This window comes from Eptatretus burgeri, chromosome 10, assembly GCF_056783735.1.
Source record: "Eptatretus burgeri isolate ZD-2024b chromosome 10, Ebu_testis_v1, whole genome shotgun sequence".
In the NCBI taxonomy this organism is placed as follows: Eukaryota; Metazoa; Chordata; class Myxini; order Myxiniformes; family Myxinidae; genus Eptatretus; species Eptatretus burgeri.
Window position 1 is genome coordinate 73,807,451 of NC_140970.1, and position 27,930 is coordinate 73,835,380.

At 43.1% G+C, this 27,930-nt stretch overlaps 1 protein-coding gene and 1 long non-coding RNA gene across 3 annotated transcripts in view; one reads left to right on the plus strand and one right to left on the minus strand.

The window, feature by feature from the left end:
- Positions 1-27,930, plus strand: part of LOC147018873 (uncharacterized) — a 405,228-nt gene that overhangs the window by 329,850 nt on the left and 47,448 nt on the right. The gene's annotated exons all lie outside the window — the stretch shown is intronic.
- On the minus strand, positions 52-27,901 carry LOC147018878 (uncharacterized). 2 transcript variants are annotated; one of them, XR_015062565.1, is made up of 4 exons: positions 27,784-27,901; positions 6,609-6,695; positions 5,235-5,395; positions 52-2,729 (listed from the first exon to the last, which is right to left on the minus strand). It is a non-coding gene; the product is annotated as an uncharacterized LOC147018878 (long non-coding RNA). The 2 variants fall into 2 exon arrangements; XR_015062564.1 differs by having other exon boundaries at positions 52-5,395.

The following is a 27,930-nucleotide window of genomic DNA, read 5'->3' on the forward strand; positions in this document are numbered from 1 at the left end:
GTGTGTGTGTGTGTGTGTGTGTGTGTGTGTGTGTGTGTGTGTGTGTGTGTGTGTGTGTGTGTGCTTGGTACCCACACGTGCAGGACAAAGTGGGGGAAAGCAATTGATTCACTCTGTGAGTCTGTCAGTCTATTATCGAGGAACTCCTTATTTGAGTACCAAGCCATTCTGGCTTGTACCTTATTGATTTTCTTCAGTTTATAATTCTATTGTGATGGGTGTCGCCTCTGGATAACTCCGAGAGGACAGCGTGTCTTCGAGAGACCTCAGACACTGTTTGCAACTCTCAGTTCTGGCCGGATCTTCATGCCCAAGGTCTGTTTACTGTGCCGGTGAGTTGAGCGAGGCAAAAAGGGAACCGTGCCGACAGTAATGTAACACACCTTAGACAGTCGGCTGAGCAGAACCAATGTTGCATAACCGCATCTGAGATTGAACTTGGATAACGATTCCGAGCTGGCCAAATGCCTCAGCCAACATCAGAACGAACAGAATAAGTCAGGACACAGTTTCCTGAGGAAATTGCTTTTAGTGGCAGGAATAAAAATGCAAGTATTTACAAGAAGAACAAACAAGGAAATGACATATATGTACAACAATTAATGACAGCACATACACATTCCCAAATTATCCCTTTTGTGACAGACTCGGCTTCAGAACCTTACCAGTGACTTAACACTCTCCATTACAGTGTGCCAGCATCATGCATCTGATGTGGAAGGGAGGGATGAGTGATTGGCAAAGGATGATGGAATTGAATGATTGGCAAAGAATGATGGGATTAATTATTGGCAAATAAGATGAGATGAGGATAGAAGAAATAGATGGGGACATGATGGAGCCCTTGCACACCTCACACTTGTTGAGTATGGCTCCCACATCCTGACGGAAACCGGAGCGCTCTGCTCCCCTCCTGATCCTTGAATAGCCATGGCTTTTGTCTTCCCCGTGGACCCGTGACGTCACTCGTGGCACGTATTTAATTTGGCCCCTGGCAGGATGCCCGGGTGCTGGAGAGGGTCCAGTGACGCAGCTAGTGAACGTGGACACGTGAAAGTGAAGGTGTACAAGTGCAGAAGTTGAAGAAATGAGGAAGAGAGCGGAAGGACGGTGACAGAAGATAGAGGAAAGAATGAATGACAAAGATGAATGGTGTGGTGAGAAATTAATTGACAAAGCACAAAGGAGAGCGAAAGGAATGACAGAGAGGACGCAAAGAGAGAAAAATGAAAGGACCCTTGCATTCGTATGAATAATAATAAGTAATTGAGACCCCAACAGATTAATTGAGCTTTGAATCTTTGATTCTCTCAGGTCTTTATCCACCCTTCCTCTCCAGAGGCTCTCTGCGCAGCCTTTTATGGAGCTCCAAATACCCCAAGGCTCAAGCTTCCCCCACCCCCACCCCCCCCACCTTGTCTGTGGGAGGAATGCTTTCGACCTGGATCTTGGCAAAATATCCTTTTGCAGGATTTCAAGAAACCTGTTTGAAGCAGTTTTTGGGGCACCCGTGAAAAGAATGGGATTGTGAGCCTCAGGTTTTGGTGTAAGATTCTTTTGGAGGTGTTTGTAAAACGATTTTGGGGGCTGCAAGGTTAATGTGTTCGTGTGTGAAGAAATATGTGGCAGATGGTTTGTAGAAAAGAATGTGGAATGAGAAAAATGACACATGGGATTTCTAACTACACAATCACAATGCAGATCTAGCAACACAGACTTTAGAGTTCAGACAGTTAAACTAAACAGTATAACTATGAAATAGCTGCTTTAAGTGTGTGAGGATTTCTTGGACTCTTCAAAACCACAACAGCATATTTTTTTTGTATAATTTTGTTAATGTTATGGGGTATTAATGCCAGGTCACAACTGGCCTCTCAGACCCACTTCCTGACCTATGACCCTGAAGCCGACGAGCCACAGATAATTCCGCAGCTTGCCAGGTTGCTAAGTAACCCCGGATGCTGTCTAAGATGGTTAATTGAGATAGGGTCCTCACATCCAATCGCTGTGTTACCTTTTCGACAAATAAACCTCCCAGGTAAGGAACCGTGCTCTCGACACCCCACCCTTATGTATCAATTAGGAACGTCCGAGCGGAACCATAAGTTTGACGTCAGCTCTTCTGACCGGAGTGAAGGAGGAGATTGGGACCATACTTGGGAAGGATTGGGAAGGAGGAGATTGGGACCATACTCTGTGCAGAGCGTTGGTGCTGCCTCAGCAGTCTCCTTGGCTATTGGGCACAATCATGGACGGGTCACCACTCCGCTACAGTATACCAGCATGCTGGCACTCATTTTGCTGACCTCGGGAGGATGACAGGCTGAGTTAACCCCACCTGGTATTAACTCAACTGCTGAGCGGGATTTGAACTCAGGACCCTTGGATCCAAAGCCTGCCACCCTAACCATTAAGCCAACACCAGGCATACCGTAGTGAAACTGTACGGCAAACTCCCATTCACTATTTGCACATGAGTGTCTAATCAATGGAGAAAGAGACAATTGAGCAGGTTGGAAAGGAAAGGTCTTGTTAAACAAAAGCATGTATTTGCAGCAATGTAGTGTCACACAAGAAATAATCTTTTCCCTATACATACAAGCCCCTAAGACGATCCTTAAAATAAATCGACAGACATAGGTGCCTCATTCGTTCCGGGAAGCAAGATAAGTAAATAGAGATGCAGAAGGCAGGACTTGTTGGCAATCCCTCACTCACTCGATGCTTGCCTGTGGGTTGACATAGTCCCAACGTGAAAAGAGGAAGGGGGAGGGGGTGAAAGAAGAGAGAGTGATGATGTAATGCCACATTTGGGGAGAAATGCGGTGAATGCTTCGTAATGCATCGAGGAAATTGTGAATGAGGTCAGGACCCTTGCTCTGAGAGAGTCGAAGGTAAATCATCGATAACTCTGTGCACTCCAAGTAAATGATTATAAACAAAGAAAGCAAGAGAATGATCGTGTAAATCAGTGTAATTATCTGCATGTCCAGGGAAAGAACCCCACAACTGGTTTGATTGCTCGCTCCAGAATCCACCTGCACTGTAACTCATGTTCACTCAGCTCGTTCTTGGAGATCCCCTTCAGCTCTCTCTGCTCCCTGGATGTACCTGACCCTGCTTGCTGCACAACCTGGACTATATAAAGCCCCCAACCGAGGCATGGCCTGGGGACTGGGCAGCTCCCCTTGAAACTTCCTGATTGGCATGCCGATGTTGCCAGGTGGTTCTCATTGGCTCCGCTCTAAGCTCCGTGCCAGAGTCGATGACCAGTCCCACCTATTTGCGGTGCTTTGTTCAGTTACCTCGTCTTGTGCCGAGCTTGCGCTACTTTGCACTGTTCCTTGTAGCCTTTGCTTGGTATTGTGGTTTTGTATTGAAATGTGATTGTAATGTAATATAAAGTATGTTGTTTGTGTGTGTGGATGCACTGTAATAAGGTGTGGAGAACAAGAGAGATGAGGAAGGATGAAGAGAAGAGATTAGAAGGGATGTAAGAAGAGAAGGAGTTTCGGGAGGGGTTACAAAGGGGATTCATACCTACTTCACAACCTTAACACATTTCACTGTCGATTCATACGAGGGGAAAGGTTATCTATCAAAACAAAAATTACGACTGACATATTATATCTAAACTCCAGGGTTTCTTCATGTGTTGGATGTGACTCCCCGGGGGTCTTCCAAAACCTCAACATTATTATTCTACTTATGCCGCTGTTTTGCGGGTTTATTCCCTTTTAAATTGATTTTCTCTGCAACTTCTTGAGTGAGTGACAATATTTTCAGCATAGGAGCGACCACTCATGTAGAATTTTAAAATTATAATTATGATGTCATAGGTCATGTTGTGTGGTAGCCATGTTGGAAAAAAGGAAAAGCCTTGGACCTCTTCTCTGCAAAATTGAAACTTGGCACATATCTCCCATGGGCAATAAGTCTTGATACTAATGATGTCATCAGTGAAGTGGTATGCCAACCATTATTTATTTGCTTCAAAATCCTCATCCGATCAATACGAAAATTATTGAGGGTGATCCACGGATAAATTGGTTAAGGGGATTAAATTGATAATGTCATCGGCCATGTGTTTTGGCAGCTATATTGGATTGAAAATTAATCCCCAAATCGTCAGTTTCTCCGAGAAGAGTTGTATTGGCAGGAGGTTTTTGATTGTGCAGATGCTTGGATAAACCTCGATGCTGATGAAAAATGCATCTCAGCGAAACATCGTCTGCTCTGGACTGTTCCGTTTGACCTGTCGGCTTCCTATGGTTGCCGTCACACCTGTTATTCAAAGTTTATGAACAAAGCTAATGTAGATCGTGCTCAGAAACCCAAAGCAAGAGTTGAAAAGACCCTTCCCGTGTCCTTTTTCTCAAGACTTCGTGGGTGAGGTGTTCTATGAATTCTCTAGTTCTTGATGATGTAAACCCAACATATTCCATGCAGCTAAGGCAACAAAAATGTAATGATGATCTTGCGATGTGAATATGACGATGTTGTTCGGTCTGTCCATCTCACCATAGCTTCTTTCAGAAGGATTGGAGGTTTTTGGTATCACTTGCTGGTTAAATGTCATCCATTGGGCGAACAGGAAGTCATAGTAATGTTGTGATTACACATTCTCCTCCACCTCATATTTTCTTATTTTATCTCATCTTCCCTTTGTTGTTTTCATTTGTGCCATTGATTATTTTTTATCATATTTTGATCCTCATACTTGGATAAGTAAATGGCAAAATGATTTTTTTCCATCTTTCCGAGAATATTTATTTCACTGATTAAAGAGCCAGAGGAACGATGAGCTATTAATGAAAGATCTTCTGAGAAGCTACATGCCTACATTCCATCACTCTAGTTGTTCCAGAAGCTGTGGCTACTCAGCCTGTTTGGAATTAGTCCACCTAATCTTTATTTCAAAGTGTGGGATTCATGTACGATGACAAATTGCCACCACAATGAACCATAAATCACTCACCATGTGTTGTTCTCATGCTGCTTGTGCATGTTGTGGTTTTCTACAGCATCCACAATTGAACAGAATCATTGTCAATTCACATAGACCTGACCGATCCATGGTACTTTGGTTAACCTTCCATCATATGCATTTCATCAAACCTCCCACAACATTTTTGCACGTAATCAATTGGACATGTTTACATTCCCAACACCTTTTGCTTCAAAGATGAGAAGATTCACATATCAACCAAAACCTCCCTTATGAGACGTGGTACCTGCAGACACGGCTCCAAGAATGCCTTGACCGCCCTCTCTTGACCTCTTCCCAAGATAAAGTGAAAGCCTCCTCTGCAGATGCCCTGCATAGCTGCGCAGGCTTGGTGCAGCGTTCATCTCGCTGACATGTAGAGTTTGAGCATACTGCAACTCAGCAGGCCTGAGGACATTCAATACATTGCAAACTAATTTAGTTCTGTTCATAAAATGTTTTTCTTAATACAACTAACAGAGACATTCTGGCCATCACACAGCTGCGTCTCACTCTCTCACCCAATAATCCGTGCATAATTAAGAACAACGGAGAAAGCGACATGGAGACAGACGCATAACCTTCATTTTACTTTGAATATTTTCAAATATCATATTTGAAAATATGAATTGGGTTACTTTACAAAAACTTTGTTTGTGTGAATATGTGTCTGACCAATTTTTGATTATTCATTTCACCAGTTGGTTGTATTTGGTACTGGGTGCACCTAAGTCGCTGAGTTAGTGCACTCTTGTCGTGGTCATTTTAGATGTGCAAATTATTTCGGAATTTCAGTAGGATATCTGCCAAAAAGCCGAAACTTTTCAAAAGGTATACCTGGGTCTTCAGTGTCTATCGTTGAGTGCCAACTGACAGGAGAGCTGGCAAAATGTACCCTTGATGAAGAGAACCATGCCACACTGTGCTGTACACCTTTATTAGAATCACAGAAGATGGTTGTTACCCCAAAGGCACAAAGTGAAAAGCGGGGTTAAACAATTGGTTTACTTTGTCTGTCTGTCTGTCTGTCTGTCTACAAATGCCAGTTTTGGATCGAGGAACAACTTATTTTCAATTGAATGTTATATTTTGAACAAGAATCAGGGCATGAATGGGAAAACGAACCTCTAGTGTAGCAGTGCTTTGGCTCCGAATTTGTCCCGATTGCGCATGTGCAGAGAGGAGCGAGATTTTTTTTTTTTACTCTGTCTACCTGTCTCGCAGTCAAACAAAATGGAACATCATTCCAAACGGGAAACTTTCTGTTTTTAAGGACCTCATAAAGGACACAAACGACAGGCACGTAGAACTAATGTAAGGTGTTAAATATGGTGGTGTATGAGATGCTGCATCAACGGCGGTATACTTCCAAAATTGTTTTTTCTACATCTTGTAAAATCTTTATTTAATTTCAATTGTTTTATATAATTGAACACTGCAGAACAAAAATTGCCTTATTGGCACTTTCACAAACCTTTCGTTTATCAGGAAATGGACAAAATATTACAGCATTTTACATCATCTCGACCGATCAAGTTTTATGCTCACCTAACCCACCCACGTCATTTTTTCTCAAGACTGTGCAGGGTAAAGTGTTCAATAAACTCCCTAGTTAACTCACCTGGAATGTCGTTCCAGAGAGGTTATGGGATGGCGCGTCGTCCGTCCGTCCGTCTGTCCAAAAATACTTTCAACTTCTTCTTTGAAACTGCACATACAATTTCAATGAAACTTTACCACAACATTCATCACCAAATATGTACCAAAGTTTGTTCATGGCATGAAAAAAAATCGGGCCCTCAGGGGGTCCACAGGGTTTGCCCCCCCCCATCCACTCCCCCAAATAGGTATTTTCTTTCTTCTCAGAAACTACACATATGATTCTGATGAAACTTTACCACAACCTTTATCACCTGTGATGTACCAAAGTTTGTTCATGGTGTTAAAACAATCGGGGTTTGAGGGGGTCTACGGAGGGAGTTTACGGGGGAATTTTGCCCCCCAAAATAGGTATTTTCTTTCTTCTCAGAAACTACACACGCAATTTCGATGAAACTTGACTTCAACCTTCATCACCCGTGATGTACCAAAGTTTGTTCATTGCATTCGAAAAATAGGGTCAAAAGGGGTGTAAGGGGGGGTTGCTTCCCAAATATATATATATATATATATATATATATATATATATATATATATATATATATATATATATATATATATATATATATATATATATATATATATATATCTGCTTTCTTCTCCAAAACCACACACAATTTCAATGAAACTTGACGACAACCTTTATCACCCGTGATGTACCATATGTAAAGTTTGTTCACGACATTAAAAAAAAATCCAGAGGTATTTACTTTCTTCTCCATTGCATATTTTGTGGGTCATCCATGTCTACCAGTGGTTCCCGAGTTATCTTATCCAGCCACTATAAGATGAGTGCCCAGGGGTATTGTTCCTATGTTTTTAGTTATTTTAATGCTGTATTACATCATGCTAAGAAATTTTGCATCATAATTTGATTCCATCAAGCCAGATGTACATGTGATCTTGTCACTTAGCTCACCAACGTATGGTCGTCTGCCCTTGAGATATATTAGCTAGAGTGGCAATGGACTTCTCATATTAACTGGCTGGAAAACTACCTTTCAGGATGTAACATTTCCACTTGTGTGGCGACCACCCTTTCCAAGAGGTTTCACATCAAATCGTGAGTCCCACAGGTCTCTGGAATTTCAGCTCTCTTGTTCCTTTTAACAACGACCTGCATTGCACATATTCACTCCGTAAACTAGAAGGGAACTCGGCAGAGCGCATAACTCCGCCATGTAATGTCTGATCCATGAGAACATATCGGGCCCAATCAGTACATTTTTGAAATACCAGGCTATGTGTAGTTTTAGCTCCCATCTCTCAATGGTGAAGAATCACTCTAAAAATTAAATAATTCTCGCACCCAGATCCGGATATGGATCTTCAACAAAATCAAATCAATTCTTCCTTGCCAGACACCCAACCCGTCCACCAAGTTTCGTCCGAATCCGTCCACAACTTTTTGAGATATCGTGCTATATATCGGTTCAGCATGATCTCTCAATGGTGAAGAATCACTTAAATATTTCCAGATCCGGATACGGATCTTCAATAACATTGAATCAATTCTTCCTTGTCAGACACACAACATATCCACCAAGTTTCGTCTGAATCCGTCCACAATCTTTTGAGATATCATGCTATGTATCGTTTTTAGCCCTCTCTGTCAAAGGTGAAGAATCACTTACAAAATTCTAGTTGTCAGATCCGGATCTTCACCAAAATCTAATCAGTTTGTCCTGGTCACACAACGAACCCGTCCACAAAGTTTAATCCAGATCCGTCCACAATGTTTTAAGATATCCTGTACACAAACAAACCGAAAGGGGTTAAAACATAACCTCCTTCACCTTCGGTGGCAGAGGTAATAATGGCTCCACTCTCCACATCTCTCTTAACTATAAATCCCAGCCAGTTGCCTTCTCCCCAGTCACTTATTGCAAACCGAATTTCTACTGTCATTTCACTTAGCAAGTGATTCTTCACCATTGAGAAATAGTGGCCAAAAACGATATATATATATATATATATATATATATATATATATATATATATATATATATATATATATATATATATATATATATATATATATAGCACGATATTTCAAAAAGTTGACGATTGATTCGGATGAAACTTGGTGGACACGTTCGGTGTGTGACGAGAATGAATTGATTCGATTTTTGGTGAAGATCTGGATCCGAGAAATTTTTCATTTTTAAAGTGATTTGTTTCCGTTGAGAGATGGGGCCAAAAACGGTGTAAAGCAAGATATTTCAAAAAGTTGTTGGCGGATTCAGATGAAACTTAGTGGATGAGTTGGGTCGGTGATAAGAACACGCTGATTATATTTTGATTAAGACCTGGATGCAGATCCGGTCTATCAGTGTTTACAAAGCGGAAACTGTTTATCCTGGCGGAGGACATGCACCTTACCGAGTGCAGTTCCAGTTACGAAAGCCATTGCTCTGCAAAGCTATCAACTGCAGTTCCCCCACCCATGAGGCATCATTGCTCCGCTCGTTTGACTTCAGATAGCCACTTAACTGTGTGTCCCTGTGGACATACTGAACCAATAAACGTGCATCTTCTCTTTTTGTCTCGCACCACTGAATTCTGGAAACAGCTGTCTCTTGCTGTTTTCCCCACCATTTATAACCTTCAGCAATTCAAGTCCCAGATCAACAAGCTGTCTTCGCTCTCCACTTCTCTATCTCACTCACTTCCCTTATTACACGAGGTCATTGGAATGCCTATAGGTCAAACCCTTCTCTTTTAATTTTCGAACAAAAAAAAAATAAATGAGCTCACAATGTTGCGCACATCCAGAAACTAATGCTTGTTCTTCATTTTGTCTCATTGGATCTCCAGGTTGAAGTTTCAGGTTCTTAATATTTGGAGGTTACAACGTCATCATTTAAAGAAGCACATCAAGAAATTCAACTTCCTCAATACGAGAATATATGCCATCATTTCACAACAATCCAATTATTCTGTCAAAAATGACCTTTTCAGCAAAAGAGTGTCTCAGTTTCCACAGTTTAATCTTGGTTCCCCCATTTCCTTGTGGTGTGTCCTCAGCATATGGCACGTTGTCACAGACATCCTCTGTTTTGATCTTCATTGAATTTATAGAGTTTGCCACACAGCCTGAGTGTGTACTGATATACGTGTGTGTGTGTGTGTGTGTATACAGGGGGCTGCAAAAGTAGGTATACAGGAAGGATTATTATACCAGTATTATAATAGTGGTGCTCGGATTCATTTAATACTTGAATTCATTTAATTCATTAAAATCATTATTACCATTTTTAATATTTTTATTTTCGTAATTTTTTTTTTTACTGTATACTGTATTTTTTTTTACTTTATTTTTGTTTTTCATTACTGCATACCTACTTCTGCAGCCCCCTGTGTGTGTGTGTGTATATATATATATAAATATATATATACATATATATATATATATATATACGTATATATATGTATATATATATATATATATATATATATATATATATATATATATATTGTTACGAATTGTACACAACATACAGGTTCCCTTTGTCAGCGAAGTCGATAAGTGCATGTGCCCGAGATAGCTCACCTTCCATTGTTTAAATGTTTTGAAATCGATTAGATGCACAGCGGATCGATTTAATAGTTAGGGAGTGAACAATGGGAACGTCCCTCCCCCTCTTCTGCGAAGAGGAAGAAGAACCCTGTGGCGACGTCAACAACTCCCTCCCACCCGTGGTTGAGCGGGGGGTGGATCACAAGGGCATGAGTCACGCCGGGTGTGGGGGGAGGGGGTGCAAAGGATAAAGAGGGCATCTTTTCTGAGTTCAAAAAAAGTCCCGTGTAAAGAGTCTCGTGGGAGTCCCGTGGTGGGGCTGAGTTCGTGGGCTGAGTTCGTGGGAGTCCCGTGGCAGAGTTCGTGAAGAGTCCCGTTCTGAGTCCCGTGTGCAGAGTTCGTGGGCCGAGTCCCGTGGGAGGAGTAAGCTTTTTGCTTCGGAGAGAGCAGTCGTTCAGCAGGCCATCAGGTCCTGCTTGACTCGCTTGGCTTGAGGCCTTCGGAAGCTTTTTGCTTCGGCTGGCTCAGTGAGCTTCGGCTGCTGCTTTGTTTTGGAAGGAACTTGAGCAGGTTGTTTGGCTCGAGCTGCGATGTGGAGGCTTCTTCCTCTTTTTCCTCTTCTTCCTCTTCTTCTTGGTTCGTGGAGCTTTTCGTTCTCCATTTTGTTTCCCGGCTTGGTGCGACGCATCGGCCTCTTCTTGGAGTTGGATCCTCGGGGAAGCGATGATCGACAGGAAGGATCAGTGCCTCGTCTCACCGGCACGTGTTGAGAAGCGCGGGAGGCTTCTCGGGAAGGATCGCGGCGATTGGATCCAGCTCGCTCTCGCTGAAGCCCGGGTCCGGACAAGTTGAAGACCACACAAGGTGGAAAGGTTCGAGTCAAGCTCTGAGTTTCAGCTCACCTGTCCTCCGAGCTGGAGCTCGTGATTGAAGGCCTCAGCCACCGTTTAGTGTGTGTGTGTGTGTGTGTGTGTGTGTGTGTGTGTGTGTGTGTGTGTCTGCGTGTGTACGTGTGTCCGTGGGTCCGTGGGCCTGTCTAATAAGTAGGAACTGCTGTTAAGTGTAAATGACTGTACATAATAAGTAGACGGTTGTAGTTCTTTTGTCGTGCTTTTATTGCTTGTATAATTGCATACGTGTTTTGCCTTATTTAATTGCATTTTCGTGTTTCATTATAATAAATGTCCTTGTGTGAATGGAAACCTGCTCGTTGCGTCCATTCCCTCATTGACTGAACATTTCGTGTGTTGGGAGTGAGAAAGCCGTTGGTTTGCCGTAATAGGGGGACACTTGGACCGACGGTTCTCGGCGATTACGCCGCTCGGAATCGTGCACGGACAAGCTCGCCTCGGTGGTTTGTTCCGTACGAGATCCGTCAAGGGTAGAATACCCCGGTAGTTGGATCACGTGAGTATTTAGGTAAATTGAAGATTGGCAATCGACCCTACCCCACGTGATCTGCCGATTGGTGTATTTCGGTTCTTGTACAAGGACCCGTCACTCGGAGTTATCCGGGCGGCGATCTGTATTCCGGGCGATCGGTCGGGCCGACTCAACTTGCGGCTCCGTTCAGAGCGGTCTGTTTGCGGCTGACCCCTGGCCTGTAACAATATGTATGTATATATATATATATATATATATATATATATATATATATATATATATATATATATATATATATATATATATATATTATACATGTGTACATCTTCTGCGGACACTTGATGGACATCAAACATATGTGTGGATATATGCGTGTGTGTGTATGTGTATATATATATATGTTGTTGTTCATCTTTCGGCTGCTCCCGTTAGGGGTCGCCACAGCGGATCATCCGTTATGATCCGCATACTGATTTGGCACAGGTTTTTTTTACGCCGGATGCCCTTCCTGACGCAACCCTGGTCGCCTCTTACGACACAGGGATCAGGATTTGGGTTTCGCCATGATTCCGGGCTGCTCTACACCCTGCCCAGTGCAGAGCCCCCGTCCTCAAGCGATCCTCCAACCCAAGCCTCCGAGTAGCCGGATTACAGGCGCACGCCACTACGCCCGGTCATGTGTGTATATATATATATATATATATATATATATATATATATATATATATATATATATATATATATATATATATATATATATATATATATATATATATATATATATATATATATATATATATATATATATATATATATATATATATATATATATATATCAATCATTCTAATCACCAACTCACTGACTGATGTTAAAGATCGGTACCTTCCGGGTGATGTAGAAAGCTGAAATTTTGCGTGCTGATGGACATCGAAGCTGAAACACCGGGAAAAAAATCACAGAACTTCAGCGCATATCAAAGGTTCAGGGATTGGCACACGTGGACTGCTGGGTGGGGAGCTCTCCTTCCAGTCCTTCTTAAGCTAAGTTTTCAGTCCTTCTCAGGCGTTTTGCACATTTTGTTATCGAGATTTGTGTCTGGGGCTGTGGAACTGAATTTTTTATTTTTAAGGTTCATAACAGTTTTAGTGGGTAGTTGAGTTAGTTTATTGAAAGAAGCAGTGGGAGGCCTCGTGATAAGTTTAGCGTAAAGTCAGTTGGGGCTTTGGGAGTATGGGGGTGAAGAAGGTTATAAATAGAGACCGATGGAGAAAGGAAGAGGAGTACGTAAAATGTAAAGGCCCTGTCACACCTTGACGATTTAGCCAGCGTATGCCTGACGTATGCAAAATTTGGCTAAAACGCTGGCACACGTCAAATACGTTATGGGTAAGTTTGTACACGTTAAGAGTACGCTGGCATACGTCTTTGTACGCTGGCAAACGTCGTAGTATGCCGAGGTGTTAGACAAATTTTCCATGCTTGAAATTTTTCGACGTATGTCAGCGTATGACTCACACGTTCCGCATAACGCTGGCCATAAGTTGTGGGCACGTAACGCGATCGTTGACACGTCGACACATGTTACTTGTAAGTTACTCAAAAGTCGAAACACGTCGAGGTAATGTTTGGCGTACCTGAAACTTATTTCTAACCTATGAGTAACGTGTTGTAGGCACGCTAGGCGATCGTTGACACACGTCGATACACGTTAATTGTACGTTACTCATGAGTCGAAACGCGTCAATGTAATGGTTAGCGTTAGTGTTTCAGACTCCCTGGTTTTTTTTTGTTTGTTTGTTTTGTTTTTTTCTTCGGTATGACGGTGATGTTAACACTTCGATTTCTAGTGCGGTTATGATATAATATAATTAATAGGCTGCCGCTCAACGATTTAAATCATAACCGCACTAGAAATCGAAGTGTCAACATCACCGTCATACCGAAAAAAAAACAAAAAACCAGGGAGTCTGGAACACTAACGCTAACCATTACATTGACGCGTTTCGACTTATGAGTAACGTGTGTCAACGATCGCGTAGCGTGCTCACAACTTATGCCAGCGTATGCGGAATGTGTGTCATACGTCGAGTATGTCGAGAAATTTTCAACATGCTGAAAATTTATCGACGTATGCCAGCGTACTACGACGCATGCCAGAGTGCTATTAACGTATACAAAACTTACCCATAACGTATTCGACGTGTGCCATCTTGGTTCCGCAAATTTTTCATACGTCGGCATACGCTGGCTAAACCGTCAAGGTGTGACAGCGGCTTCACACTTCGATGTCGAGTGCGGTTATGATTTGAATCGTCAAGCCGCAGCCTATGAATAGCCTACGCCACGTGATCGTCGGCGATACGCTGCCGCGCTATGCATAAGTTAGACTCTCGTTGGGCATAGGTTGTGAACGCCGACAACACGCTCAGCATTCGTTGCTATAAGTTATCCATATGTGATTAAAACGTTCTGTGTACGTTACTAATACGTTATGCATACGTCCAACACGTTATTATATGCCCAAAACTAAAAAAAAACATCAATAGTTCAGCGTACGCCAGCGTTTTACGTACATTTAGAGACCTTGCCATACGCTGGCTAAAACGTCAAGGTATGACAGGGCCTTAACAGTTGCTCAGTGTGGGCCATGTCAACAATGGGGGAAGCAGAGGGTTCTTATTGTTGTAGGAAGTGTGAGAATATCGTCCACTTGAGGATGGTTATTACCGGGTTGAAGGAACGCATCGATAATTTGCAGCAAGTAGCAGAATGTGAGAAATTTGTAGATTATAATAGTTTGTTGCAGTTGTGGAATGAGGTTTGCTGAGGATATTGAAAGTGGTGACGGTGCAACGGGGGCGGGCAGTGGTGACGGTGCAACGGGGGCGGGCAGTGGTGGCGGTGCAACGGGGGCGGGCAGTAGTGGCAGTGAAACTGGGGCGGGCAGTGGTGACGGTGCAACAGGGGCGGGCAGTGGTGACGGTGCAACGGGGGCGGGCAGTGGTGACGGTGCAACGGGGGCGGGCAGTGGTGACGGTGCAACGGGGGCAGGCAGTGGTGACGGTGCAACGGGGGCGGGCAGTGGTGACGGTGCAACAGGGGCGGGCAGTGGTGACGGTGCAACGGGGGCGGGCGGTGGCGACGGTGCAACAGGGGCGGGCAGTGGTGACTGTGCAACAGGGGCAGGCAGTGGTGACGGTGCAACAGGGGCGGGCAGTGGTGACGGTGCAACGGGGGCGGGCAGTGGTGACGGTGCAACGGGGGCGGGCAGTGGTGAGGGTGCAAGGGGGGCAGGCAGTGGTGACGGTGCAACGGGGGCGGGCAGTGGTGACGGTGCAACAGGGGCGGGCAGTGGTGACGGTGCAACTGGGGCGGGCAGTGGTGACGGTGCAACAGGGGCGGGCAGTGGTGACGGTGCAACACGGGCGGGCAGTGGTGACGGTGCAACGGGGGCGGGCAGTGGTGACGGTGCAACGGGGGCGGGCAGTGGTGACGGTGCAACAGGGGCGGGCAGTGGTGACGGTGCAACGGGGGCGGGCAGTGGTGACGGTGCAACGGGGGCGGGCAGTGGTGACGGTGCAACGGGGGCGGTGCAGCGGGTGCGGGCAGTGGTGAATCTGCAGCGGGTGCGGACAGTGGTGGAGGTGCAGCTGGGGCAGGCAGTGGTGACGGTTCAACGGGGGCGGGCAGTGGTGACGGTGCAATGGGTGTGGGCAGTGGTGAAGGTGCAGCAATCGAAATTGGTGGACATGAGGTATGGGAGATAGTTTTTGTGGGTGATGAGATTATTAAATATGTAGATTCTTCATTCTGCAGGAAGGATTGTAGACATAGAATTCTGTGTCATTTTGCAGGAGCGGGAGTTAGGGACATTGAAGGAAGGGTAAACGATATTGTGTCGGGTCATGGCATGAAGAAGTTGGTTGTGGTACACTGAGGAGTGAATGATGTAGGGAAAGTTTATTCAGAGGTTTTGCAAAACATATACAGGATATTGGTTAAATGGCTGAAAACAAAGGGTTGTGAGGTCACGTTTTCTGGGATTCTGCCAAGATTAGGAAACGATATAGAAATTATGAGCAGAGCAATAGACGTCAACCAATGGCTGGGAGAATGGTGTAGGGAGGAAGGCTTTACATTTAGGAAGCAGTGGGAATCATATAGGGGACAAAGGGAGTGTTTCGGATTGATGGCCAGATATTAAATAGAAAGGGGACAGCAAGGTTTGCAGTGGGAATTGAGGAAGGAATTCAGGATTTTTTTTTGGGGGGGGGGTCAGTGGAGGGTGGGGAAGCTGTTAAGGAAGGAACGGAAGATGTAATTGTGATGAGTAAGGCCAGGCAGGAAAAGAGAATTTCAGGAAGGGAAGGGTTAAATATATTCTATACCAATGCCAGAAGTTTAAATTATGAGATGGAAGAGCTTGAAGCCAAAGTAGATAGCGAGGAGTATGATATTGTTGCAGTGAGTGTGACATGGTTTAAGGAGGAGAGTAACTGGAGGACAGAATTAGAAGGCTACAAGGTGTATCGGTGTGATAGGAAGGAGAGAATAGGAGTCGGAGTGGCAATCTGGGTAAAGGACAGCATTGTATCAAGAGAAAGGGATGACATTAAGGAAGGAATAAATGTTGAGGATTCTGTGTGGGTAGAGATTGGAGATTGTAAAAACAGTAAGATACTGGTAGGATGATTTTATCGGGCTCTGGGTGGGAAGGAAGAGGAGGAAGGAGGATTCCATGACTAATTCAAAAGGGCATGTGGTGAGGGAAGAGTATTGATTATGGGGGATTTTAACTTGCCAGGGATATATTGGGTCCAGGAACATGGAAAGGGCAGAGTGGATGAGGATTTCCTAGTTTTATTCCAGGATTGCTTTTTCACCCAGTTTGTCGATAAGCCCACGAGGGGGAGTGCAGTGTTAGACCTCCTTTTAAGTAACGATCCCAATATGGTGGAGGAGGTGGAGGTTGGGGAGCATTTAGGAGTAAGTGACCATAACATTGTGTGTGCAAAGATTCTGTTGAGGGTTAGAGTTCAGGATTGTAGGGTAAGGCTATTAGATTTCAGGAAGGCAAACCTTGAGAGGATGAGGAGAGAGTTGGGTGATGTAGATTTGAAGACTCTAACAACAGGACAATCAGCATCAGAGAAATGGGAAACCTTCAAGGACCAAAGGTGTAGAGTGCAGAGTAAGTACATTCGATTGAAGTGTAAAACTAGAAGTAGAAAGAGGCCAGGGTGGTTGAGTGCTGAAATAAGGAATGCTATTAAGGAGAAGCAGAAGGCATTTATTAGGTTTAAAATAACAGGACTGGAGTTAGATTTATATCATTATCGGATTAAACAGAGGCAAGTGAAGAAATAACTTGGCAAGCCAAAAGAGTGTATGAGAAGGACATGGCTAAGAATATTAAACATAATAGCAAGGCTTTCTTTAAGTATATCAGGGGGAAAAACAGGTTAGGACCAGTGTGGGCTTATTGAGGAATAGCACCGGGAGAGTGGTTCGTGATGAAAGTGAGATGGCAGGTTTATTAAACAGGTATTTTTCTTCAACTTTTACACAATAACAGTGAGGAGAATTGCCAATAGCTGAGAGTATCTCTCAAGGTTGTGAGAAAGGGCTTTTACAGAAGATCCAGGTTGGATTGGAGGAAGTAAAGGAACAGCTAGGTAATGTAAGAGTAGATAAGGCTCCGGGTCAAGATAATATGCAACTGAGAGTATTGAGAGAGGTGGCTGAGTAGGTAAGCGAGATGTTAACGGATATTTTCAATAGTTCCCTGGAGTCAGGACAGGTATCCGAGGATTGGAGAGTAGTAAATGTAACACCATTATTTAAGAAAGGATCCAGAAAAGAATTGGGAAACTACAGACCTGTTAGTTTGACTTCAGTTGTGGGGAAGGTGTTCGAGACATTAACTAAGGACCAGATGAGGAACCATTTAAATAAATACAAACTAATTAAAGGTAGTCAGCATGGGTTTACCAAAGGTAGTTCCTGTTTAATAAAACTTTTAGAGTTCCATGAAGCAGTGTCTGATTGGGTGGATGAGGAAATGGCAGTGGACATAGTATATCTTGACTTTAAGAAGGCATTTGATAAGGTACCACATCGGAGGTTGTGAGCCAGAGTGAGGGCTTGTGTAGTGGCTGGTCAGGTAGCTAATTGGATTGCAAATTGGCTTAGTGGTCGGAAGCAAAGAGTGGCTGTGAGTGGGAGGAGGTAAGTGGTGGTGTGCCTCAGGTATCAGTACTCGAACCATTACTATTTCATTATTTATATCAACAATTTGGATAATGGGGTGAAGAGTGAGCTTTCCAAATTTGCAGATGACACAAAGCTTGGAGGTGAGGTGGATAGCAGAGTGGGTGGTGATCAGATTCAGGAAAGTATTGGTACCTGCATGGAGTGGGCAAAATATTGGCAGATGCAATTTAACCTGGACAAGTATAAGGTGTTGGGGATGGGAAAGAACAATGAAAATAGATATTACAGGTTGCAAGGGGTAATTTTGGAGCGTGTCACACAGGAGAAGGATCTGGGGGTGGTCATAGATATGGGAGGTAAACAGGCAGCACAGTGCCAGGCAGCTATAGGTAAAGCAAATAGGGTCTTAGGTTGTGTTCGGAGGGGGATCATTCATAAATCAAAAGAAGTGGTATTTACATTGCAGAGGAATTAGTGAGGACCACATTTAGAATATTGTGTGCAGATATGGTCACACTGGTGTTTCAGGTGTTTCGCTGGAATGGTTTTGTTGCTTTTCTTCATAGTGTCATCACTATTCACCAGCGCACAAGGTAAACGGACAAGTGAGAGGCATAGAACATCCTTCATGTAGAGTTTTCTGTTTTGAGCAATGAGAACCAGGTTCCGAAATACTTTTTTGTCACCTTTCAACATTATCTCTTTATTCGAAATCCTGGACTGTTTTCTTTTTCATCTCACGGAGAATTTTTTGAAGTTCAGCTTCCTCATGGTGCTATAAAAGCCTTCAACCTTTTGTAGTCATTATTGCTGGAAATTCTGGTAAGCCTCTTCTCCCTTTTATTGTGCTGTCAAGAGATCAACTGAAACTTCAGGTGGTGCAGCTGTCCCAGTAGATATGCACACGAGATCATAAGGATCTTGAAACGGATTTGACCAATTGTTCTCCAGCCGATCAACCAATGAAGCAATGTCAGCCTCGTTTCTCTGAATGTGGGGCTGATCAAGATCTGCATGAGTGAGTGCAAGACATTGGACATAAATCTGTTCATGCAGTTGCCTTGATACTGTTGCTCGATGCTCAGCTGGTAACTAATAGCATGATATGGTTCCTGGGGTTTGAGGCTAAAGCCATGTGTCCCTCCAGCAGTTTGAATATCTTTGTTCACAGTTTCTTCAGTGATTTGATCCATAGCAACTCGACCAAAAGGATTTGCTTGCCAGAGCCAGAGAACCCCTTGTTTTGAAAATGATCATACAAGACTGGATAGGTCTCCTTTCGTCGTGTCATCTGGTGCATAGTATATAGGAAGAGACCGAGTATGCTTGGCTTTGTCCATTGCAAACACTCAGGGACCATGTCTCAAATGCAGGATCGATGAATGTGCCAGTCACCCTCTCTGTCATCACGAAGTCATCCAAGCAGGTTTAGGATTATGGTTAGATCTCGACCATTTCAATGCATGTCATCCAAAACGCTGCAATTGGACCCTTCTCATGCCACAAGATATTCGGGTAAATGACGAACAAGTCAATCATTTTCTTGAATGATTCATTCTTCAATGCAACGTCGTGTGTTGCAAGACATTTGTTTTGGTGAAGCTCACATTTTTTGATGAAGTTGAAGCTCAAGCCATTCTGCAAAGCGAGTCCATACTAACCTCATCGACGCTTCATATCGTACGTCAGATTATGGAGATTATCTGTCTGCTCGGTTGTACTGCTTTCCTTCCAGAACCCTGTTAATTAACCTCTCAGCAACGACTGCAGACTTGACAGCGAAGTCACGAAGTCCAGCATCAGCAAACGTCTTGTTGATTTTTGACATTAAGTTGCAGATTGTTTGAAAGTTGCACAATACTTTCAAACTTGTCTGGGGTTTTCCATGATATTTCAATTGCCTTTGCAAACAAAGCCTCGTGCCTACAAACAATATAGAAGCAGTCCAAGTGAACAATTGCAAAACACTAATATACGTCTTCAGGGGCAAATCCAGGAATTGGGTAGTGGGGGGGTTTCCAAATAATAGAAAATTATAAATTTCCCAAATAATTTCCAAATAAATTACTGTGAGCTGTTTGTGGTTTATTGTTTATTAGGTATTGTATTGATACAGTTTTTCTGAGGCTTCTGGCCTTTTTTGTGGCACACTTTTTGTGGGAGAAGGAGTTCTGGGTGACCAGGGAACCCCTGGGTTTGCCACTGTAATGGTAAAATTTTTTTTGTTGGGAGGGGGGGGGGGTTTCCAGGCAACCAGGAAACCCCCTGGATTTGCCACTGGTCTTGATATAAAGTGTCATATGAAAGTGGAAATTAAGTAAGAACATGACTCCTTATAAAATGATGGCAATTAATAACGGAAGGATTTTGGGAAAATGTTTTTAAAAAATGACTTCTTTGGTCTATTTTCTGAAATATCTCAAAACTAATGGTAAAACCTCCCGACAAAATACACATTGCCATATGCAGAATTCTATACTGAACACCATTTATGAGACTACGTATGCCTCGAGCTAACCGATTCGGGGGTTGAGCCCAGTTTCTGCGATATATTAAATCAAGTGGAAAATGGCGCTAGTTTTTAAAGATGGCCACCAAAATGGTATTTTGCTGGAAACATGAAACGTCCACCACATGATTCCATACACTTAAGACATCATGCTATCTGAAAATCATCGCGGCATTTTTCCCCTCCATTTGGTAGTCAGCTTCCAAATTTCAGTGTGTGTTTCATGGCCTTGGATTGATGCCCGTTTTGATTTCCTATCACGAGTCCATGGTGTTCTCAATTTGACTTACAGTTTTGTGAGACCAGCCACATTTGATTTTCTTTCATCCCCGCATAAATATATTCGAACTGCGCTCCTTCCAACTTCAAGCGGAGATAACAAGAGATTACAAGGATACATTTTCACTGCAACGTGGAAGCTCTTGAAAGAAATGCTCACATTGCACATAGGTGTTTGAAAAATATGATTCCATTCCTGATAATGTTTGCATTCCATCATGGATATCTTGATGCGTTATCAAACATAACCAACCTGTTCAACGAGGCCCTAACTTGTAGTTTGTAAGTTTGTGACGTGGTTGAAGATGTCTTTACACTGTCACATGTTGTATTTTATTCAAGCTCAGGTCAAATGTTTTCTATTGATGTTCTTTTTTTTTAATGGTGAGGAATAGAGGAAGTCACTTGCATTTACATATGTTTAACAGAACCGATGAGGAAAATCCAGAACTCTAATAGGTCGAGGATGTTGCATTTGTCGTGAGGAGCACATCGAGCCGTGGGTGACCACACAAGGCCATGTGGTAAATTGTTATTCGACGCTGTACCTGGTTGGAACTTTTCAGTCTGGAAAGATTCCAACATTATCTTAAAAGCACCTTGAGCGATTCTTGTTGGCCTTTGGCCTTTGGCCTTTTCAGACACAATCAATCCCAGGGTGTGTCATTAAGTGTCATGACTGTGGACTTTACTGTCTGCTCGCATTCACAGGGTTCCAGGTGTTTTTTTTTTAAAAGAGTATGCTATTGTGTGCTGGTACCTTGGCCTAATTTTATGGAGACACCGTATCACTGGCGTCCAGGTTTCAGTGTTGATTCAATCAGCAAATACATCATATTGATTTCTGGTCACAAATGCATTTGGTTGATCGATAGATACACAAAACACCAACTGGTGGTACCTAGTGATGAAGGAACCTTGCTTGAAACCCAGGTAGAGATTGTAAGTTTGAATTCAAGTGCAGGCAGCAATAAAAAAATTTTTAGAATTTAAGAATCGGAAAGCATAACTAATCTCAAATGAAGTACCATGTCGCTTTCAGAATGTTGGTTAAAAAAGCAACTCGGCGAGCTGACTAATCACAGGCAGGGTGGGGTGTAGTTTACCTGCCCCGTCTGGTGTGCCCGACATGTTTTGGCAGTCTACGAAAGGCGTTCCAAGTTATTGGAACAAGATACAATAGTCGAAAACGTAAACTTTCTTGTTTTTTAAAATTCTTGTCGGTTGACTTCAATTCACTTGCTCCATTTGTCCTTCAAACTGTCTATGTCAGTAAAATAGAAGTTTTCAGATTTTTCAGCCACTGTGGTTGCTTCAGTCAGTTCATCATCAGTGAATTGACGACCACTTCAGTGAAACTTAAAATGTCAAAACATAATAATCACTTGGGGCCAGGTGTAGGCTGTAAGGGGTTGGTGGAGGTATGGGGTGATCCAGATGCTCGAATCCCCAATCAGGAATTGTGGTATGCACAACATGGGCATTGTGTACAGGTGCGTTTTGGTCGTGTATTGTACACCTTTAGTCAATATCCTTTGGCATTTGTCCTTGAGGGCCTTCCAAAATTTATATGGGAGACTGGTGTAATGTTCCCCTGTGATTGTTGTTTTGTGAGGCATACAGTTAATCAGCAGGATTCCCTTGGCATCCCAAAAATTGAGGCTCTAACTTGCTAGATTAGGGTTAGATGCGAAATTCCTTGTGCTTCCATTAGCAGGGGGCCAATTTGGTTTCAGGATCATAGTAATGAAGCCACATTTCATTACCGGTTACTAGACAGTGGATAAAGTCGGCTGGATCTGCGTTGCATGGTTCAAAATGCTCGTGACATGATCCTAGTCATTGCAGTCAGTCATGAGGGTTGAGTTTTTTTGAGCCCACACTTGGATTATATGGAAGTGAAGCGTTCATGGGATGATGATGAAAACTTTGTCTTGAAAAATTCCAAGTTCTGTGGATATTTTGACTATCTTAACGCAACGATCCTCCATGATCAGTGCCTCAATATGTGTGGCAGCTTGTGTGTCCGTTGTATCTTCCAGCCTTCCTGACTGTCATCTTCAAAGGAATGGCGTCCTCGCTTACATTCAGCTGTCCATTCGGCTATGACAGAATATGAGGGTGTACTCTCGTTGCACAGGGCCACCATGCATCCATGAATTTGTTTGCAGGTGGCACCTTTTTGCATAAAACTTCATAACACTTAGGTCTTAGATGTTCAATTTTGGTAAGATCTACAATTGTATGACAGAAAATGTAAAAAAATATAAAAAAATCAGCTTAATGAAATCACAGTTCTGGTTTGGAAGTAGGGCATATGGGTTCCTCAGTGAGGAAAGAAGATAATTAGTTTTTTTTTTAAATTAATGGATAGGATAGAGGAAAGTTGAGTCCGTCGGAATATCTCCTCGAGCAGCTATCCTTGGCCAATGATATGGAAAGCCAAAATGTTGTTGATGCCATTGTCTTCTTCTTCTTCTTTCATGAAGTGATAAACACAACGCTGTGGGGAAGCATCATTGGATGTAGGTGCGGCTGTGCTGCTGATGGAATGTCCTCTGCTGGTTAGAGCAGGAATTTGGAATTGGGCCAGGGTACCGGCGATAGCTCGCCTATTCTTCACGAAGGACACCATTGGATCATTAACGTCCACCAACAGCTGATGGAAGATGGGACACCCGTTTATCGTCCACCCAAGGGATGGCACACACATTGATGAATCACCCTGCCTGTTAAACACTGGGATGACAGTTTATGGCTGGGTCAGGATACAAAAACCCAGGCTGGACAGCTTAGAGGTGAGTGTGCATACCTTTAGGCCATCCTGTCAACTAAATAAGTGCCAAATCATTGGCAACAAGAAGGGCACTCGGTAGCGTGCACTCCGCTACATAATGTCTGATCCACAAGAACATATCGGGCCCAATACATTTTTAAAATATCATGCTATGCAGTACTATATTGGTTTTGGTCCTCTCTCTCAATGGTGAAGAATCGCATAAAATATTCTAGTAAATTTAATGTAAAATTTCGGAAGTTTACCGCCATTAATGCAGCGTCTTTTACACCACCGTATAGAGCACATTCCATTAGTTTTTCGTGTCTGTTGTTTGTGTCCCTTATGACATCCTTAAAATAGTAAGTTGATTGGTTTGGAATGATTTTCAATTCTGTTTGACAGATGACAGACAAACTAAAAACAATAACTTCACTTCTCTCTACGCATATGTGATGTGGACAAATTCAGGGCCAAAGTCCTGTTGAACTACAGGCTCATTTTCCGATTCGTGTTCAAAATATAACATTCAATTGAAATTGAGTTGTTCCTTGAATCATAAACTGACGTTTGTTGACAGACAGACAGACAAAGGTGAACTATTTGCTGAACCCAGATTTTTGCTTCACATGTGCAGGGTAACAACAACATCATGATAAGTGTCAGTATGCTGGCACTGAATATCTTTGGTCAAGCTACAAGCTGTTGAATTCATACCAGGTCGGGTTAACTCGACCTGTCATCCTTCAGAAGTCGGCAAAATGAGTGCCAGCTTGCTGGTATACTGTATCGGAGTGGTGACCCGTCCAGGATTGTGCCCAATAGCCAAGGAGACTGCTTAGGCAGCACCAACGCTCTGCACAGAGTATGGTCCCGATGGATGGATGGAAGCTACAAGAGAGGATGTACTAATCTTCAACTACAGTTCCATTTCTTTCAGGGCTCCATTTATTCCCAACATATGTCCTTGAGGTCAGCTGTGGAACATTTTTGGCCCAAATCTTTCACGAACTGGTTGACCAGACCTGACGTTCGATGAGGATGATTTGGCAAGAATTTGTAAGTTGTCCAGGGTGCTGTAGATAGCTCACCTACTCTTTCCAAAATACACAGCGGATCTTTAACGTTTATCAGCTCATGCTCGCAGATGGGGCAACAGGCTTCTTTTCCACTCGAGGGAAGAGGAATTGCACTTTACATGCAACACCCTGCCTGTGAAGCCCCAATCCGTAAGTTTATAATCGGATCGAGAATCTAACCTCGTCTCGGCAGCTCAGAGGTAATTGCACTCTCTCTGCGCCATACATGAAAAAGAAGGTGATTACGAGGGGGATCTGATAGGTAACTTTATAATAATTAAGGAGAAAGACAAAAAATTCAGCAGAATGGACAGTGGTAGAACTCGAGGCCACGGTCTGGGAGTGAAGAAGAGGAGAGTTGGGATGGGAGGAATAGGAAAGCAAGGATCGTTGACTCAAAGAGTAGTTGATACATGTAATGGTCTTCCTGGAATGGCAGCAGAAACAGTAGATAGGTTTAAATTTGAGTTGGATAGGTACCTGAAAGGATTTGGGATAGAGATGGGGGTACATGGATATTTTCTGGAGTAATAGGTAGCTGATGTATGGATCAGTGATTGTGTACACATCTCATGATTGTAATGTGTATTTGAAGATCTCATCAAATGGGGAATGTGCTCTAGGGGTTTGCTCATTCCTCACTTGATAACTCTCTTCACCTCTCACCCCTCCCCAATATATAAAAATAAATAAATGATGTGTACTTTTGCAACACCCTGGTGATGTCTGGGGCCTATGTCCTCGTCCCCCAGCAAAATTACGTCGAAAAACTAATGCATTGGATCAAGGAGGTGTTGATTCCAGGGCAGGCATGATGGGCCAAATGGCCTTCTATGCCAAAGTCCTTTATATATTCTGTTGGACAGGTGTCCCCCATGGCCCCTCATTCCCCTCAACGTTTTGTGGGCTTTAAGTTCATTGCGTAGTTGCATAAAGGATTATGTCAAAGTTGTCATTGTTGGTATAAGGTGCATAGTTGTAGAAAGGCCATGATTGTGCATTTCCCGTATCTTCAGATCTTTACCTTGCCTAAGGTAAGGCTTTGCCAACTGACTCATTAATGTTCTGGAAATATAAGCTTTGCAGTAATATTGTTACTTATAAGACGTTTAGAGACATGGCATCTGGTTACAGGGACAAGATCCGGTTTGAAAACCGGTTCTGCTGCTGGACTGTGCGTGCAGCCTTGGAGGGTGAGTAGGAGGGTGGGGGCTGGGGGAGTAGGGGAAGTGTCATTTGATGCCCTCCTAAATGTAGTTGAGTGAACAACTTGTGAAGGTGGGGTTGTGAAGTTACCTTGCCAAAAACGTAGACTTATCTTGCGTCTTTTGAGGTGTGTAACGTGAATGGAATGAGGGTGGGATGGTCTTTGGCTAATATGAAAGGGTGCGCATAAGTCATGGAGAGACGTTGAGAAGCATGCAGTATGCAGTTACAAACTCAACAAAAGGTGTTTCCATGCTAATACTTTCTGGATGTGCATTTCCTTTGAAAAGGTTACTCACTCAACGGTGCTATTATATAGCAGTTACTTGTTTCGACTTTCAAACCTTCTTAAACTCCATTACTGGGTCGGACGAAGAAGAACAATTCGATTTAATTTTCGGATAAAAAAGGTTGTGGTTGAGAAGATACAAATTCAGAACTGAAGGCCCAACCAACTAGTCTCGGCATGGCTCAGGTCCTCCAGGCATGGCTCAGGTCCGGCGGTTGTACCACCGAGTGGCCTTCATTGGGGACTGTGCAGACACGTTACGCCAGGTTTTACATACCTTCGTATTGGGGTGCCATCACATTTGTTGGTTTGTAGGTCACTTAACTGTTACCTGGCTCACTCGAAACCTGCTTGTGAACACGTCACGTGTAATGTGAAATGTCTTCGGTGAACAGCACAGGGTTGTGGAGATCAGGACCATAGTTCTGATAAGGGTTGTCTGTTGGTACTCCGTTGACTCAATGATGAATGAACACCTCTCCTGAAAGACGACACTCAACTTTAGGGTGAAGGGTGAAGGAGATGATATTCTGCCACTCTCTCAACATCGTTTGCAACATCTTGATGGATCTTGTGACTCGTCACAGAGACATTATGACGTCCAGGAATGAATCGCGCTTCATGCCAGGGGAATGGAAGGTAGAATTTGTCCAGGGTACCATCACAAAGGCCTACATATATAATTTGGCCAGAGTACCATCATGATGGCTGACTTTATTGCAAAGCACTATAGGATTTTTAACATCCATCAGCAAGTGCTAGCAGATTGGTAAGGTTCCAGTTGAGCTATTAGATACCATTAAATCAATTTGTTCATTGCAAGCTTTACATATGTCATAAATTCGTACGGATTTCGTGTTAAATCAGAGTTTAACTGCATGATTCCCACAATGCAAATCCTCTGTTCAAACAAACCATGGAAGTCCCCCCACCCTCGATCTTTGTTGAAATTTCTCTGATCATGTAGGGCCTAATAGGTTCATACATGAAAAGCTTGTCACATGTAAAGCAAAACCAAAAGTATGTATCTCACCGTTTTCATGCACTGTGTACTCCACACCTACAGTATGTTCCACTTCCTTTTCACATTCAGATAAACAACGTGCAAACTCGGCTATTGGACGGTGCATTTGATAAGAGACAGCCCTTGGAGGCTCGGCTATGAATGCCAAATCGGTGCAGAATTTCATGTAAGAGGAAGAATTCCTTTTAAGTTCACTTAAGAAAATGAGCGCCAACGGCTGGGAACTGGGAGAGCGAATTCTGAAGATGCTTATGGGATCGAAGGTTAATCCGATACTCAAAACCTGCTTCGGTTAGAACAGAGCTGCAGCATGACTTTTAGAGGTTGCATCGTCGAACACCTGCCTTGAGTAATCCTATCTTACTACAAGTAGTAAAAAACTTAAATTTTTTTTTTTTTAATGTAAAAGGATGGAGGGATGGTGCCGGTATGTAAACAAGGTAATGATGGTCACAAGTTATCATGTGAAACTATCCTTAAATCTTTCTTTGAATCATGGCTGCAGCTGCCAATGAGACAAACATCTCTCTCAATTTGGGTTCACAATCACCACAAACACGAGCTGAATTGTGTGTGTGCGTGTAATTATTTAATATTTCACTGGTCTAATTCATGCATGGAAACAATCAGTATACACTATCATTGCATATGGATGTAAGGGATGGGCAGTCAACAACCATTATTCAAAGAATGATGTGGGGATGGTTTCACATGTTAATTTCTTGTGACCATCCCGACCTTATTGTTTACATAGTTTTTGGCATACCGGCACCATCCCCACATCCTTTTACATGAACAAAATGTTTTTTATACCTTGTTTCTGTACTTAAAAACAATATTATTTACATTTTTACTCACCATCTTTATTTAATGTCTGTCGCACTTCAATGACGAGTCAACACAAACAGTACTGCCTTCGTGCGTGGCTGTAAGCTTCACAGACGGAAGAAAGTTCCTGCATTCTGTGCGCATGCCCTCATGCCTTATAAGATTATTATTATCGTC